At 46.7% G+C, this 16,618-nt stretch overlaps 1 protein-coding gene and 1 long non-coding RNA gene across 2 annotated transcripts in view; one reads left to right on the plus strand and one right to left on the minus strand.

The window, feature by feature from the left end:
* Nucleotides 1–1,525: 1,525 nt before the first annotated feature.
* On the minus strand, nt 1,526–15,756 carry LOC134738720 (uncharacterized). The gene is made up of 5 exons (XR_010124684.1): nt 15,345–15,756; nt 13,147–13,735; nt 3,700–3,744; nt 3,160–3,263; nt 1,526–1,758 (listed from the first exon to the last, which is right to left on the minus strand). It is a non-coding gene; the product is annotated as an uncharacterized LOC134738720 (long non-coding RNA).
* Nucleotides 8,961–16,618, plus strand: part of HOXB9 (homeobox B9) — a 32,099-nt gene continuing 24,441 nt past the window's right edge. Inside the window, exon 1 of the transcript XR_010124673.1 lies at nt 8,961–9,618. The gene's annotated coding sequence lies outside the window, so the exon portion shown is untranslated. The remainder of the gene's footprint in view (nt 9,619–16,618) is intronic.

Here is a 16,618-nt window from a genome sequence, read left to right on the forward strand (position 1 = left end):
GTGTGGCATCATCAGTCTCCACATTCAAACCACATTTGGGTAGAGTTACTGATCTTTGCTCTGCAGGGCAACCACAAACAATGAGCACAAGTTTCAAGAAAGGAAGCCTGAGGAATTATCTCAGATTAAAGGAGAGTAAGAAGAAAAGACAATTAAAGGCAATAAGCAAGGCTGGATTGAATACTGGTCAAGAAAAGGGGCAATAGTAGGACAATGGACAAAACTGGAATAAGGTCTCCAGGTGAGCTAATAGTATTGTATCAATGTCAATCTTTTAGTTTGGATGGTAGTTTTGTGGATGTTACTGTATAAAGAAATTGGGAAATAGGTTTATGGAAATTTTTTGTACAATTTTGTAATTCTTCATAAGTATAATATTATTGCAAATTATAAAGTTTTAAAATGTTTTAACTTTAAATGACTTTTTCAGACAAAAGCTAAAAGAAACTGTCACCAGCATACCTGCAGTATACAAATGTTAAATATGCATATAAATATAAAACACCTTATTTCATTTTAATATATTTAAAAGACCATTTACTATTTAAGTAAAACATAATAGCAATGTACTGCAGGGCTCATAGCTATAGATAAATTTTATGTCAGCAATAGCCACAAAAGAGGAGGAAATAGAAGTATACTACTGTATCACTGTACATGAGGTAATATTCTTTTTATTTTATTTTTAATTTTTTTAGAGAAAAGCTCTTTCTCTCTAGCCCAGGCTGGAGAGCAGTGATGTGATCACAGCTCACTGCAGCCTTGAACTTCAGGGCTCAAGCAATCCTCCCCACTTAGCCTCCTGAGTAGCTGGGACTATAGGCACACAGCACTACGCCCAGCTAAGTGATATAATATTCTTTGCAGATAGACCGTGATAAGTTAAAGATGCAAATTATAAATCTCAAATGTGATGCTTAATTTTATGTGTCAACTTGACTAGGCCATGGAGTGCCAGATATTCAGTTAAACATTATTCTGGGTACGTCTACAAGGGTGTTTCTGCATGACATTATTTGAATCAATAGACAGAGTAAAGCACATTGCCCTCCCTAATATGGGTGGGCCACATCCAATCGATTGAAGAACTGACAATAACAAAAAGGCGCTCCTGCCAGTAGAGGAGGGCTCTCCCTGCCTGACTGTTTGTGAGCTGGAACACTGGTCTTCTCCAGCCTTTGGACTCAGATTCAGACTGGAGTTATGCCACTGATGCTCTTGGGTCCCCAGCTTGTCAACTGCAGATCTTGGGACTTCTCAGCCTCCATAACCATGCAAGCCAATTCCTTATAGTAAATCCTCCTCTGTCTGTCTATTTATCTATCTATCTATCTGTCTATCTATCTATCTATCTGTCTATCTATCTATCTATCTACCTACCTATCTCCTATAGGTTTTGTTTTTCTGGAAAAATCTGACTAATACATTAAAATAACAGTAACCACTAAAAATTGAAACAAAAAAGTAGAGTTAATAAGCCAACAGTTAGTTGAAATGAAAGAAATCCTGGCCCAGTGACTCATACCTGTAATTCCAGCACTTTGGGAGGCCGAGGCTGGCGGATCACCTGAGGTCAGGAGTTTGAGACCAGCCTGGCCAACATGGTGAAACCCTGTCTCTACTAAAAATACAAAAATTAGCCGGGCATGGTGGCATGCGCCTGTAATTCCAGCTACTCCAGAGGCTGAGACAGGAGAATTGCTTGAACCTGGGAGGCGGAGGTTGCAGTGAGCCAACATCGTGCCATTGCACTCTAGCCTGGGGAGCAAGAACGAAACTCTGTCTCAAAAACAAAACAACAACAACAAAAAGAAATCTTAAAACATAGTCAATCTAAAAAAAGGCAGAAAAAGAGGAAAAGGGGAACAAATAACAGATAGTGTAAATAAAAAGAAGATAGCAAGATGGTAGATTTCAACTTAACCAAGTCAATAGGTTTAAATATCAATATAAGAGTAGAGATTGTCAGACTGATTAAAAACACAAGACTCGCCTGTAGTCCCAGCTACTCAGGAGGCTGAGGAGAACGGCATGAACTCGGGAGGCGCAGCTTGCAGTGAGCCAAGATTGCACCACTGCACTACAGCCTGGGCGACAGAGCAAGACTCCGTCTCAAAACAAACAAACAAACAAACACACACAAGACTCAACTATATTCTGCCCACAATAAATCGCTTTTAAATATAGAGACACAGATAGGTCAATAATAAAAGGATAAAAATTCCCATTCACATCAAAAAATTTTGAGTGACTATATTAACATGATATATATATATATATATATATATATTTTTTTTTTTTTTTTTTTGAGACAGGATATCTGTTGCCCAGGTTGGAGTGCAGTGGTGGTTATCATGGCTCACTGCAACGTTCTCCTCCCAGGTTCAAGAGATTCTTGTGCCTCAGCCTCCTCAGAGGCTGGGATTACAGGGACACACCACCACGCCATTATTTTTTTATTTTTATTTTTTATTTTGAGCCAGAGTCTCGCTCTGTTGCCCAGGCTGGAGTGCAATGGCGCCATCTTGGCTCACTGCAACCTCCGCCTCCCAGGTTCAAGCGATTCTCCTGCCTCAGTCTCCAGAGTAGCTGGGATTACAGGCATGCGCCACCACACCCGGCCAATTTTTGTATTTTTAGTAGAGATGAGGTTTCACCATGTTGGCCAGGCTGGTCTCAAACTGCTGACCTCAAGTGCTCCACCTGCCTTGGCCTTCTAAACTGCTGTGATTACAGGTGTGAGCCACTGTGTCTGGCCTAATTTGTATACTTTAGTAGAGGTTGGGTTTTGCCATGTTGGCCAGTCTGTCTCAAGCTCCTGGACTCAAAATATCTGCCCACCTCGGCCTCCCAAAGTGCTGGGATTACAGGCATGAGCCACCACGCTGGCTATATACATATATATATATAGTGTGTATATATATATGTAGTATATATATAGAGTATATATATACACAATAGAAATATATATACACAATAGAATATATATATTCTATTAGATATATATTCTATTCTCTATATATATATATATATATATATATATGAAAATAAGTTACGCTTTAGAACAGGGACTATAGCCATGAACAAAGAAGAGTATTACATAATGACAAAGGGGTCATTTCACTAAGAAAATATATCAATTCTAAATGTGGTACATACCTAATAATAGAGCTTCAAAAATACATAAAGCACCGAAAATGATAGTATTGAAAGGAGAAATCCATAAATTATAGCTGGATATTTCAACACTCCTCACTTGGTAACTGATAAAAGAAGTAAAAAGAAAATCAGTAAGCATACAGAAGATTTGAACAACATCAAATACTTTGACCTTATTATCTTTACAGATATTCCACTCAGCAATAGCAAAGTCCACATTCTTTTCAAGTGTACATGGAACATTCACCAAAATAGACCATAATCTGAGCCATAAATTAATTCTCAATAAATTGAAAAGGATTGAAATTATATAAATTATGTTCCCTGACAAAAACAGAAGTAAACTGAAAATCAATAACAACAATAGCCAAAACGTCTGGAAATGAAACAACACAATCTTAACCCATAGATCAAATAAGAAAGCATGAAGAAAATTAGAAAATATTTTGAACTAAAGGAAACTGAACGATACCACATGTCACAAAGTGTAAATGCAGTTAAGGAAGTGCTCACAGGGACATTATAGCATTAAATACTTACATTAGAAGAGAAGAAAGGTCTAGCAGCAACACTTTAAGATTGTACCTTAAGAAGTTAGAAAAAAATAAAAGAGCAAATTAAACCCAAAGTAAGCAGAAGGAAGGAAATAATATAGATGAGTGAAAATTACTGAAATAGAAAATGTGTAAACAATAGAGAAAATGAAACCAGCCAGTTTTAAAAACAGCCAGTTTTTAAAAAGGCAGACTGATCAAGAAAAAAAGAGAAAACACAAATTACCATTATCAGGAATGAATGAACATCACTACAGATCATATAGACATTAAAAGGATACTAAGGAAATATTAGGAACAACTATAGGCAAATAAACTCAACACTATGGAATACATTAACAAATTTATTGAAAAACACAAACTACCAAAGCTTTCCCAAGAAGAAGTATATAATCTGAATAGTCTTATGCATGCGAAGAAATTGTGTTTTTTTTTTTTTTCTTTTTGAGACGGAGTTTCACTCTTGTTGCCCAGGCTGGAGTGCAATGGTGCGATCTTGGCTCACAGCAACTTCTGCCTCCCGGGTTCAAGCGATTCTCCTGCCTCAGCCTCTTGAGTAGCTAGGATTACAGGCATGCGCCACCACACCCGGCTAATTTTGTATTTTTAGTAGAGATGGGGTTTCTCCATGTTTGTTAGGCTAGTCTCGAACTCTGGACCTCAGGTGATTCACCCGCCTCGGCCTCTCAAAGTGCTGGGATTACAGGCATGAGCCACTGTGCCCAGCAAGAAATTGAATTTGTATCAAAACTCTTCCCACAGCTGTGCATGGAGGCTCATGCCTGTAATTCCAGTGCTTTTTAAATAAGCCAGGAGTGGTGGCACATGCCTGTAGTCCCAGATACTTGGGAGGCTGAGGTGGGAGGATCACTTGAGCCCAGAAGTTCAAGGCTGCAGTGAGCTATGATTGTGACACTGTACTCTGGCCTAGGCAACAGAGAAAGACCCTATCTTAAAAAAAAAAAAAAAAAAAAAGGCCAGGCCCGGTGGCTCAAGCCTGTAATCTCAGCACTTTGGGAGGCCGAGGAGGGCGGATCACGAGGTCAGGAGATTGAGACCATCCTGGCTAACATGGTGAAAACCCGTCTCTACTAAAAATACAAAAAATTAGCCAGGCGTAGTGGCGGGCGCCTGTAGTCCCAGCTACTCGGGAGGCTGAGGCAGGAGAATGGCGTGAACCCGTGAGGTGGAACTTGTAGTGAGCCGAGATCGCACCACTGCACTCCAGCCTGGGCGACAGAACGAGACTCCGTCTCAAAAAAAAAAAAAAAAAAAAAAAAAGCCAAAGAACAGAAAATTACAGTGAGACATCACCTCACACCCATTAGGATAACCACTATCAAAAAACAAAACAAAACAAAACAAAAATTAACAGGTGCTGACAAGGATGTGGAGTAATTGGTACTCTGTGCTTTGTTGGTGGGACTGTAAAATGGTGCAGCCACTGAGGAAAACAGTATGAAGATTCCTCAAAATAGTAAAAATAGGATTACCATATGACTCAGCAATATTACTTTATTTATTTACTTATTTATTTATTTATTTATTTATTTTGAGATGGAGTTCTGCTCTTGTCGCCCAGGTTGGAGTGCAATGGTGCGATCTTGGCTCACTGCAACCTCCGCCTCCCAGGTTCAAGCGACTCTCCTGCCTCAGCCTTCCGAGTTGCTGGGATTACAGGTACCCGCCTTCATGCCAGGCTAATTTTGTGTTTTTAGTAGAGATGGGATTTCACCATGTTGGCCAGGCTGGTCTCGAACTCCTAACCTCAGGTGATCCACCTGCCTCTGTCTCACAAAGTGCTGGGATTACAGGTACCCGCCTTCATGCCAGGCTAATTTTGTGTTTTTAGTAGAGATGGGATTTCACCATGTTGGCCAGGCTGGTCTCGAACTCCTAACCTCAGGTGATCCACCTGCCTCTGCCTCACAAAGTGCTGGGATTACAGGCATGAGCCACTGCACCTGGCCGATATTACTTCTTAATGTATACCCAAAAGAACTGAAAGCAAGAGAGAGCTTGAAGAGATACTTGCACACCCATATTAATTGCAGCACTGCTCACAACAGCTAAGAGGTGGAAGCAAGCTAAACAGCCATCAACAGATGAATGGATAAGCAAAATGTAGTATATAAATATAATGGAATATTACTTAGCCTTAAAAAATAAAGAAATCCTGTCACATGCTACAGTGTGGGTGAAACTTGAAGACATGCAAAGTGAAACAAATCAGTCAGAAAAAGACAAATACAGTATGATTCCACTTATATGAGGTATCTAAAGTATTCAAACTTATAGAAACAAAGTAAAATGATAATTGCCAGGTGCTGGGGAAAGGATGGAATGGGGGGGCAATTTTTACTCAGTGGGTATTGAGTCCCATTTTGAAAGATGAAAATATTCTAGAGATCTGTGGCACAACGGTGTGAATGTGCTTAACATACTGAATTGTACACTTAAACAAGGTTAAGATGGTAAAATTTATTATATGTTTTTACCACAATTTTTTTAATGTACAAAAAAAAAAAAACCCGAAAAGCAAACAAGCAAAAAACCTCATTGCAAGATTACAACAAACCCACCAGAATGAAGAGAGAGACAGTGTCAGGTGTTGGTAGGGATATGCAGTAACTGGGTCCTGGGTCCTCTTTGTCATTTTTTTTTTTTTTTTGTAAAGCTTACTTCTCTATGGATCCCGCACATTACTAGTGGGAGTGTAAACTGGTCAACCACTTTGGAAAACTGTCATTATTTAACAAACAAACATATTCCTACTCTCTTATCCAGCATTTCCACTCCTCGGTCTCCAAGTCCAGGCATCCATCAAAAGACACAGATGTAATGTTCATAACAGCTTTTTTGTAATAGCTCCAAACTGAAAACAACCCTTAAGTCCACAAAGAGCCAAACAGGTTAAATACATTGTAATATATTCATACAATTAATATGACACAATAATAAAATGAATGAACTGCTGCCATATACAGCACCATGGATGAGTCTTACGCAAGTAATACTGAGTAGATGAAGCCAAACAAAAGAATACATACTCATGTTTATGTGAAGTTGAAGGATTAGACAAAACTAATCTATGGTGATAGAAAGCCAAATAATTGTTAGCGGGTATGGAGGGATTGACCAGAGAGCTATTGATTGGTAGGAGTTACAATGGGGCCTTCTGGTAAGCCGGAAACATCTTGATCTAGGTGGTGGTTACACAAATGGGATCTATGCAAAAATATATTTAGCCAGAGGTTTAATATTAGGTTCTATACTGCATGTATACTATATATCAACAAAAAGTGAAGAAAAAGTAGAAAAATAGACCCAAATAGAAAAAATTCTGGGGCCAGGCACGGTGGCTCACGCCTGTAATCCAAGCACTTTGGGAGGCTGAGGCGGGCGGATGACCTGAGGTCGGGAGTTCGAGACCAGCCTGACAAAGTGGAGAAACCCCGTCTCTACTAAAAATACAAAATTAGCTGAGCGTTGGCCAGGCACAGTGGCTCATGCCTGTAATCTCAGCACTTTGGGAGGCTGAGGCAGGCGGATCACCTAGGTCGGGAGTTCGAGACCAGCCTGACCAACATGGAGGAACCCCGTCTCTATTAAAAATACAAAAAATTAGCTGGGTGTCGTGGCACATGTGTGTAATCCCAGCTACTAGGGAGTCTGAGGCAGGAGAATCGCTTGAACCTGGGAGGCAGAGGTTGCAGTGAGCCGAGATTGTGCCATTGCACTCCAGCCTGGGCAACAAGAGCGAAACTGTCTCAGAAAAAAATGAACAAAAAAACCCCCCCAAAAAAAAACCAAACAAAAAAACATTTTGGAAGCAAAATTTAGTTTTGTCATATTTCTATATTCATGTTTATGTGGATATAGAATAAAATTCCCATTCGGATGTATTTTTCTCTCAGCAGTTCAAGCTCAACAGAACCTGCAAATGAGAGGAGGCTGCAGAAGCAAAGCATAAGAAGACATATCATGGTTAGGTGTGGTGGCTCACACCTCTAATCCCAGCACTTTGGGAGGCTGAGGCAGGCGGATCACCTGACGTCAGGAGCCGAGACCAGCCTGGCCAACATGGTGAAAACCCGTCTCTACTAAAACTACACAAATTAGCCGGGCGTGGTGGCAAACACCTGTGGTCCCAGCTACTCGGGAGGCTGAAGTGGGAGAATCTCTTGAAGTCAGGAGGCGGAGGTTGCAGTGAGCCAAGATTGCACCATTGCACTCCAGCCTGGGCGACAGATCAAGACTCCATCTCAAAAAAAAAAAAAGACACATCTATCCTAAATCTAAATGTGGTACACATCTAGGAAGACACATCAATCCTAAATGTGGTACACACCTAATAACAGAGCTTCAAAAATATATGAAGCACCAAAAATGATAGAATTGAAAGGAGAAATGGACAAATCCACAATTATAGTAAGATATTTCAACACTTCTCACTTGGTAAAATCACTTGTAAAATCACTCTGCCCATTTTACAGAAGAAAAAACTGAGGCCTAAAAGGAGAAGGGGTGGGGGCTGAAGTCAGTGGCAGAGCCAGGCTTAGGACACAGAGCTCAGGCACACCTCCACATGCCCCCTGGACAACCACCTGCAGGAAGGGACTGGATTGTGAGGAGGTGTCCCCAGTCCCATGCAGGTTGAGGAGGAAGCAGGGTCTCAGGGCTGAGGTCAGGCAGGGGGGCCACTCCTTAGAGACCAGACAGCCAGGAATGCCACTGTTTGTCATAGTTTCACTGATTGTAGGGAGGTTAGAACCTCTATTTGGGTCTCAGAAATAAAGAGAAGAGCCTGCAATTCCAGGATAACACGCTAACGAAGGGCCAAAACGCAAAGGCGTCCTGAGGGCTAAGATGGAAAGTGAAACTTTCAAGCTCCTTCTCTAACCTTGGCCAAGGTCGTTCCCTCTGGGTTCATAGAATAGGGAGGAACCCATGTAAGGCACAGGGAACAGAAGAAAGGAGGCAGGTAGAGGGACAACCTTCAGCCTGGTGCAGCCATCCCGGTGGGACAACCCCAGGCAGGAGCCGCTCGGTGTCCGAGGATGGCGGGAAGTCGCTGGGCTGCAGCTGGGGCAGGAGGAGGGCGGAGGAGGGTCCGGAGCTCTCTTTCTCCGGATTCGGAGCCCTACGTGTGGATCAGTCGCCTCCCGCCCAGGGTGTGAGCGCCCCCTCCCCTTCTCAGCCTCCTTCGGCCTCGCCCCTCCCTCTCACATTTCCAACTCGCAAGGATAACTTGTCGCTCGCTTCAGACGCCCATGGCTTCTTTCAGTCCCTGGGACTCGGCTTTCTCCTCTAGCTCTTTTGTCTATTTGTGCATTTGATGTTTCTCTGGGCGCGCCCTTGGATCTGCTTCTCTCTTGCCTTTTATATTCTCATATTTTGTCTCTCTCTCTCCCTCCCTCCCTCCCTCTCTCCCTCTCTCCCTCTCTTCTCTCTCTCTCTCTCTCTCTTCTCTTTCTCTCTGCTCTCTCCGACCTTCTGGGCGCTGCTCCTCCGCGCCTCTGGCCTCCCCGCGGCGCGCCGGGCCCATCTCCTCACCAACCGCTCTGGGATCCGACGGCGCCGCGAGTGGGGGCAGGTAAGACGGCCGAGCCCCGCCCAGGCGGAGGCAGGAAGCGCTAGCGCCAATCCCCCTCCCGGACCCTGTCCTCGCCCGCCACTCACCGGCGCCAGGGGAACGCAGGAGCGTGAGCCCCTTCGCGCCCCCAGCGCCGTCGGCGTCGCTGCCCCAGACACAGACACTGCCTCGAGAGGCCTCACAGAGGCGGGGCAGAGGGCGGCGACCTGGAGCCGCCTCATCCCCCGCCTTGGGCGCCGTCACAGTCCCCAGAAGCCCTGGACTCCTGCAGTCTACGAAGACGCGAGGCGGACGGCGTGGTTCCGAGAGGTAGGTGAGGAGGCGGGCGCAGCCCTTCCTCTCGCAGCTGGGGACTGCGGCTTGAAAGGCCCCTCTCCAAGCTGGGCAGCCCCGTGGCCCGAGCTTTCAGGACCAACCGCCCGTGGCAGGCGTGGGCTACCCGGGGCCACCGGCTTAACCTTGATCTCCAGACCAAGGCAGCTTCCCGGGTAGGGCCCCGGGGCGCACCCGAAAACGCCTTGGCCTCCCTGTCTCCACCCGACCCTACCTCTCCAAGAGAAGATGTGTGTGGGGAAAGGGGGTCGCCTCCCCTCGTTCTACCGGAAACCCTGGCTCCCCAGAGCCAAGTGCTCAGTGCCCCGCCCAGCCTGAGGCCCTGCGTCCTGGGCCTCCTGCTCACAACCCCGGATTCCAGGCGGATGCCGTGAGAGAGGCAAGGGCCAGCCGCCCTGAGCAACCTTGGGGGTGAGGAATCGCTTGGGATGGAAGAAGGGCCACTTTTCCTAATGGAAATTAGAAAATGGCCTGGAACTCTTGGTCTAGACAGAAGGCCCCAGGTCCCCAAGGTGCAGAACCAGCTCTCCCGCGCGCTGTCTCTCTAGCTGCCTCCTGCAGTGCAGGGGGCAGAATACTTGGGAAAGTCTGTTGCTTTGGCTTTTGGGGGCCGCATAGGTTTCCTTCCCCTCTGGAATGTGAGCAGCCTCCTGCCTGAGAGAGCGTGTATCTGAATCTAAGGAATGCCAGGAGCCGCCATCTTATTTGAAACTCACACTCACAAAAACGGGGCATGTGCATTTTTGTGGAGGGGCCTGTTGTTTATGGGAGTGGGCAGAGGGCATCCAAAGGATTTCAAACTGTGTGGACTGACTCATGGGTCAATACAAAAATTATTCGCCTTTGAAAAGGCATGTAAAGAAAAGCAAGCATAAAGGGGTGTGCATCGTGCATCGTGGGTATTGTGGAGTCTGAGAGGAATTAGTAACCCGCAGGAGACGGCTAGGAATCTTATATGACAGCAACTGTGACTCTCTGAGTAGTCAAGCACCGTTCAAAGATTGAGGATTTATACAGACATGCGAAAGAGACGTGAAATTATGTGCTCCCAACTGTGCTCAATAATAAAGGCAGTAGAAGGGAAATTCATATTTTCATCTATATGCCTACCCTCTCCCAAAGTAGAACATTGCATGGTATATTTCACATATTCCACATACCAGAGGAGGAATGTGCAACTGACTGCCCAGGACTGTGCTTTCCAGTACAAATGGAAGCGCAAAGATGCCTAATGGAGAAGACTTGAGTGAAAATTCTCTTTTCTCAGTGCACTTCCCTAACCCTTTGAGGAAGCAAGTCGGGGGGCCTTTCCTGATAGGATCTTCCCTCCAAATCCCTTTTTGGAGCTGCAGCTCCTCTCTTTCCCTAAAGTCTGGCACACTTGGCTCCAAGTCCCCATTTCTCCAGTCCAGAAGGGATGAAGCCTCCTCCACCCCAAACATATAGCCCTTGGCTCGCCGGGAGGAGAATTGCTCACCTTCTGCGGTGGTTTAGAACACCACCCTACACAGGGATATACATACACAGTGCCCCAGAGGAAATGCAAAGAAAGGCTTTGCTAGTCCAAGCAAGGTGTTGTGGGAGACCTCAGAGACCCTTAGAAAGAGCCTCACTCCCCACACTGCAACTTGAAAGACCCAGGACATCTCTCCCGCCCCCAGGACAGACAGGGTTCTCACCACCTGGGAACGCACAGAGCCCGTGATGACAGGAGGATCTGTTGGGCTGGGAATTTCACATCCCACCCACCCTGCCTCCAACTTCTTTTTTTTTCTGGCCAGATTAAAAGTCAATCTTAAAGTGCTATTGGGTTAGAGAGTTTCATTGTTTTAGTCTATTGGTTCCTCTCCCTCGTTTTCTTCTCCCTCATCTCCCTTTTACTCCCAGGTTTTGCCCATTTTTTTCTCTCTCTCCAAACAGAAAATCTGTGAATTTTCTGGGCTTGAACGGAAGGAATGAGGAGGGAAAGGAGGGAATATTTGACCTATCCAGGCAGCACTCAGAGCTGTAATTGACATCAAGTCATCCTAGTAGACCTTGTCCTCACAGGCTTAGAGGATATTTGATTCCACGATCCCCCACCAGCACCCCAAGATCCAGTGGTACCTCCTTCCTCCTTGGGGCTTCTGCAGTTTTCAAAAATGGGAGAAATCAAAAATGCCATCATTATTCCAGTGACCAGGTGTGGAGGGAGTCTGCAGTTTGGCCAGAGGCCTGGTCTCAGAGAAAGGAGTCCTGAGGGCTGGGGGGTTGGGGCAAGGCCTAGGGCCCACTTGGTTCTGACCCTGCCTGCCAGTAGGGAATCTTGGGCTCTTCACCAAGTAAAGGCAAGATCAAGGGACTGGAGGTCTGAGTCCCTCTCTTGCCTGACTGCCCCAAGGGCCCCAGAAACTACTCTGGGCCAAAAATCAGGAATAGTTGAAAGAAAGAAACAAATACTGAAAACACCCAGATTTATAATCTGCTTAGACACCCAAACTCATCCTTAAAGCAGTAAATAAAATTTATCTCCTTGACTGCCTTGCAACTTTCCACTCAGTTTGGCAATGTGTAGATGGGGTCAGCTTGAGTTTCAGAGCTTGGGGGTCCAGCACTCAATGTTTAGAGAGCTAGATCTAGGGCCTCTCACCCCCTTTCCTCATATACCTCCTCTTGCTTCCTTCACCTCCCAGGGCTTCTCAGAAAGTGACAACTGACTTCCTTTTAGAACAGTGAAATCCCACAATTTCAGAGGATTTCGCATTCCTTGAACTTCAGGTTGAGAGCTATTTGGATTAATCAGAGAAGTTTGTGTCTGGAAAATGATGCCAGATTTAGCCAGAAAACTAAAAGACCAAATGTGGGTCTTTACTCTTTTTTTCCTTTAGCTGATCTCAGTGCTTATCAGGTCAACCTTCACCTTTAAAAACACCCTGGTGGCAGTGTTTCTTTGCCATCACTGTCTGTAAAGCAAAGGGCAAAAGCATCTCAGGGCTTTTAGTTGGGCCGGGAATTCAAATGTCTCCTTTCTCAAGAAGATGCCAAAGTGGCCACCCTCAGCCCACTTTCCGTCCTTACCTCCTCTGCCCTTTCCCCAGCTGCGGTTATAGGAATAATGGCCTTTAACTTGCAGAGATCATTAAGGCCAAAACCCCCACTCCTTCCTATCTCTCCTCTTGGGGCCGTCTGAGTCGCTTCCTCCACAGCCCTCCTCTTTTGAAGCACTCCCTAGTACTGTTAAAGGCCTAATTTCGGCTGGAGCGAAGATGGGGGCTTAGTCCAAAATAACCTAGATATTAAGTAATAGTAATGATTTTTTAAAAGGTAACTGTGAACTCTCAAGCCGCGACCACCCAGTAAAGTTCCTCCTTAAATTGTTGCAGGCGCTGGGTGCAGACACACAAGGACTGGCCAGAACGCCAGAAACTTCTTTAAGGAGAGAGAAGTCAGTGCCCAAATTCCTCATGCTTTAAAGCAATATAAGAGGAGAGAGTCCAAATTTTTACTCGTTAAACCTCCTCTTACCTCTTCCTCAGGTCTGTTCGCTCCTTGGTCCAGGGACCGGAGCTCCTGGGCTTCGAGGTGAACCAGAGGGAACGTGGCTCCCCGCAGCAATCTTTTCGCTTCAGGGCTCCTCCTGGAGGCTGAGTGGTCCCCTTTGCCTTGCTATTCCCGCTGCGGCTCCTGGGGGGACAGCTCCGTGGGACCAGGTCTCTCAGGGGGTGGAGGGTCGCGGAAGTCGTGACCAGGGGTTGGAGACCAATGCGTCCCTCCGCTGCGGACCTGCCTGGGACTGCGTGGAATGGACCAAGTCCTCCGTCTAGGATTCCCTAGTGCTCGACGGCGCGCACTCCGCAGTGCTCTGCTGGAGATCTGCACCTGTGTCCCGGGGCTGGGCGCAGATTGAAGATCTCCGTGCAAGCTGCTGACCGGCTCGGCGACTGCCTCCCTGCTGTGAGCAGAAGAACAGGAAGTCTGCCCGACAGGGAGGTGACCGGGCGGGAGCGGCAGAGTCGGCGTTGAGAGGAGGGTCAGCTGCACCTCGGGATTCCGCGCGCCTTCAACTCCCTCTCGCGGACAGCCCAGCCGCGGGTTGGCGCCGCAGTGATGGAACCTGGGGAGGGCCTAGCTTAGAGTCCCAGCAGTCCGGAGGAGGGGGCCAGAGCAGAGGATTAGGAACGGGGCTTTCATATCCAGCCTAGGCGCCCGGAAGCGGCACTTAAGGGGCGAAAGGAGGCCGCAATTACAAAGGTGCGCCCTCCGACGCCTCAACGTCAAGGGCCTGTAGATTCACAACCTCCTCTGTCGGGGATGGGGGGAAGATGAGGTGGGATAGGGAGGCTATGCCCAGCCACCAGGTTAGGGAGTGGCTCTAAACGCTGACCCAACGCCTCGCCCCAAGCGGGATCTTGGCGCGCGGATAGACCGAGCCCGGAGTGGGGCGCCATGCCGGGCTCCCTCGCCCTTACCGAGAGAGCATCTTCTTCCTGATTTGCTGCTCAGAGAGGGAGTGGGTCCTAGTCTCTGGATCTCAGCGCTCCCGACTACCTCGCTGCTCCTAACGAACGGTTCATCTGCTCTCTCCTGGCCGCCTGCGCCAGCGCCGCTCACCCACTTTTCCAGCCCTGGATTTCCTCTCCCCGGATGCGACCTTACTTCCCACAATTAACAAATGATCTAGCGAAACCCCGCCAGGTCCCCGGCAGAGAAGCACCTCCATCCGCCCGAACCAACCAATTAATCAGAGCATTAAGGAGCCTGAGGAGTTGTAATTGGGTGGTTTGGGACGAGGGGGCGCTGAGGAGGTCATTAACCTCCCCGTAAAGATGGGGAACGGAGACGCGCCTGGCCGCCTCTGCCGCCCTTGCCGCCCCTGTGGGCTCTTCTTAGCACACGGGTTTTGGCCACTCCACCTGCCTGCTGCGCTCCAGTTCCCGCCTCCAGTCCAGCTATTTCACTTCTCTCTTTGTCATTCTCCGTCTTTTCTCTGGCAGCCGTCCAGGGCCTCTTTCTTTGTGCCTACTTCTGTCTACCTGTCCAGCTGCCTCTTGCACCCTTTTTGTGGCCCAGCGGCCAAGAAAACTCAAAGGTCATGGCTGTTGGCCCCCGCTGATGATCTCTGGGCTCCTGGGTCTCAGACAGTTCCTCAGGGCTGGCTGGAAATGGTGGGAGCTGGAGATTTGGACACTATACCCATTCCCCAAGAGAAGGGCATTTGCAAAGGGGAAGTGTTTCCTGAAACGTTCAATTCTCTTTTGGTATGAGATAGCTTTGGACAAGGTGGCAAATGGCGGAAGGTCCAGGCCCCAGTGGATAAAAGCTCCATATTAATTTGATTAGAGACACAGAGACCTTGCATACTCCTCGTCTGCACAGGCAAATACGGAGGAGGTAGTGATTGGGTGTTGTGGCCTGACTGGTCTGAGTCCAAGAGTCCCCAGCACCTGTGACCTGGTGCCTGGTGTTCCAAAAAGTCCAGGTGACAGTATCTGTTCAACCTTGTGGAACAGTAAATTGTTTGTCCTTTTAATTTGTCTTATCAGATACCCAAGTCTATTACAATGCCTCCCTCTGCATTACATTTTTGGTTGGTTGTATGAGAACGGTGGATGAGAGGTTCTTAACATTTTGGGGGGCCGCTCCCTGATATGATAATTTAAATTTTGATGAACAATATTGATTCCCCTCTACCCAGAAAAAAAATGCGCTTATGTAGTACTCACCAAATCCCACAATTTCGGAGAGTTTCAGACTCCTCAGACACCAAGTTAACAACTACAATTTGGATAGATCAAAGGAGCTGGTGTCTGGGAAATGCCGAGGCCAAATAGTCAGTTTACGTAGTTCTTCACCCTTTCTCTTGGCTGACATCTCCATTTTGCCAAGCCAGCCTTCACCTTTAAAAACACTCTGGTGGCAGTGTCCTCTCCCCACCATTAACCTGTAGGGTCTGGGCTCCCAGTGAGAGTCAGTCTTTCCTTCCCAGCAGCTGGGAGCCTGAGAACGTGGGAAGAGCTTTGCTGGGGAAAGCTGATCTTGGACTGGCCAGTGGTTGGACCAGCAATGGAAGGAAATCAGGCTTAAGCAGCTTCCCAGGGCCTAAAAACCATACCAGAACTCCTGGAAGGGAAGACTATCTGGAAACAGCCTCCTAAGTAACGGGGATTGGGCAATAGAATGTTCCTTTGTGTCCCTTATTGACTCACTTATTCCATTTCCTCAGGGACCCCAGCTCTACTTGGGGCTGATTTAGCCAAGGTTAGAGGCTGGGGAATACCAAGTGCTGGACTTAAAGAGGAAGGATTTGCTCCCTAATATTTTAGTAATCTTGTTTGTAAGAGATAAACAGCATGTGACCCCTGACTATCCTGGGGGACCTCCTAATTACGCCCAGCCTCATGTGTTGTGGCCTTTTTAGACACAGAGTGTAAAGAAGGACTTAGCTCTTCTTTCCCAGCTTATTAAGTTTCCTGTCCATCTCCCCACATGTGTGAATTGACCAAGCTAGATCTCCCAGGAGAAAAATCAGGCTTCTTTGGGGTCTGGGAAGTAAAGAAACTTCCTTTTTCAAGGACTATGTTAAGACAAATTAGGAGAACTGGATTATCTGGCTAATTGTACCCTCCCCCTCCATACATACTTACACTCCAAACCCAAGCCCTCCTGGCTGCTCCTCAATTGTCTATACATTTCATACAAATGTGACTTGGCACAGGAAAGACTCCAACTCATTTCTAGTTGCCCCTCACTGCGCTACACAACCACCACCCACCTGCTCAGCAGTTCGAGGCTGTGACGAGAAGCCAATGGTTGGCTAATAGTATTCAGACCCCTGCCTGAAAATACAAAGAAAAAAATAAACAATTCTCTTCTTGGGACAGCTTAAACTGGGTAATCCTGGCTGTGAAAACCTGACCTAAATGCTTTTAATCAGAGCAGAAGAAATATATGCTCATTTGCTCCCTACTTTACTAATTAAAGAAAGCTAATTGGTGTT

This window comes from Pongo pygmaeus, chromosome 19 (assembly GCF_028885625.2).
Source record: "Pongo pygmaeus isolate AG05252 chromosome 19, NHGRI_mPonPyg2-v2.0_pri, whole genome shotgun sequence".
Lineage (NCBI taxonomy): Eukaryota > Metazoa > Chordata > Mammalia > Primates > Hominidae > Pongo > Pongo pygmaeus.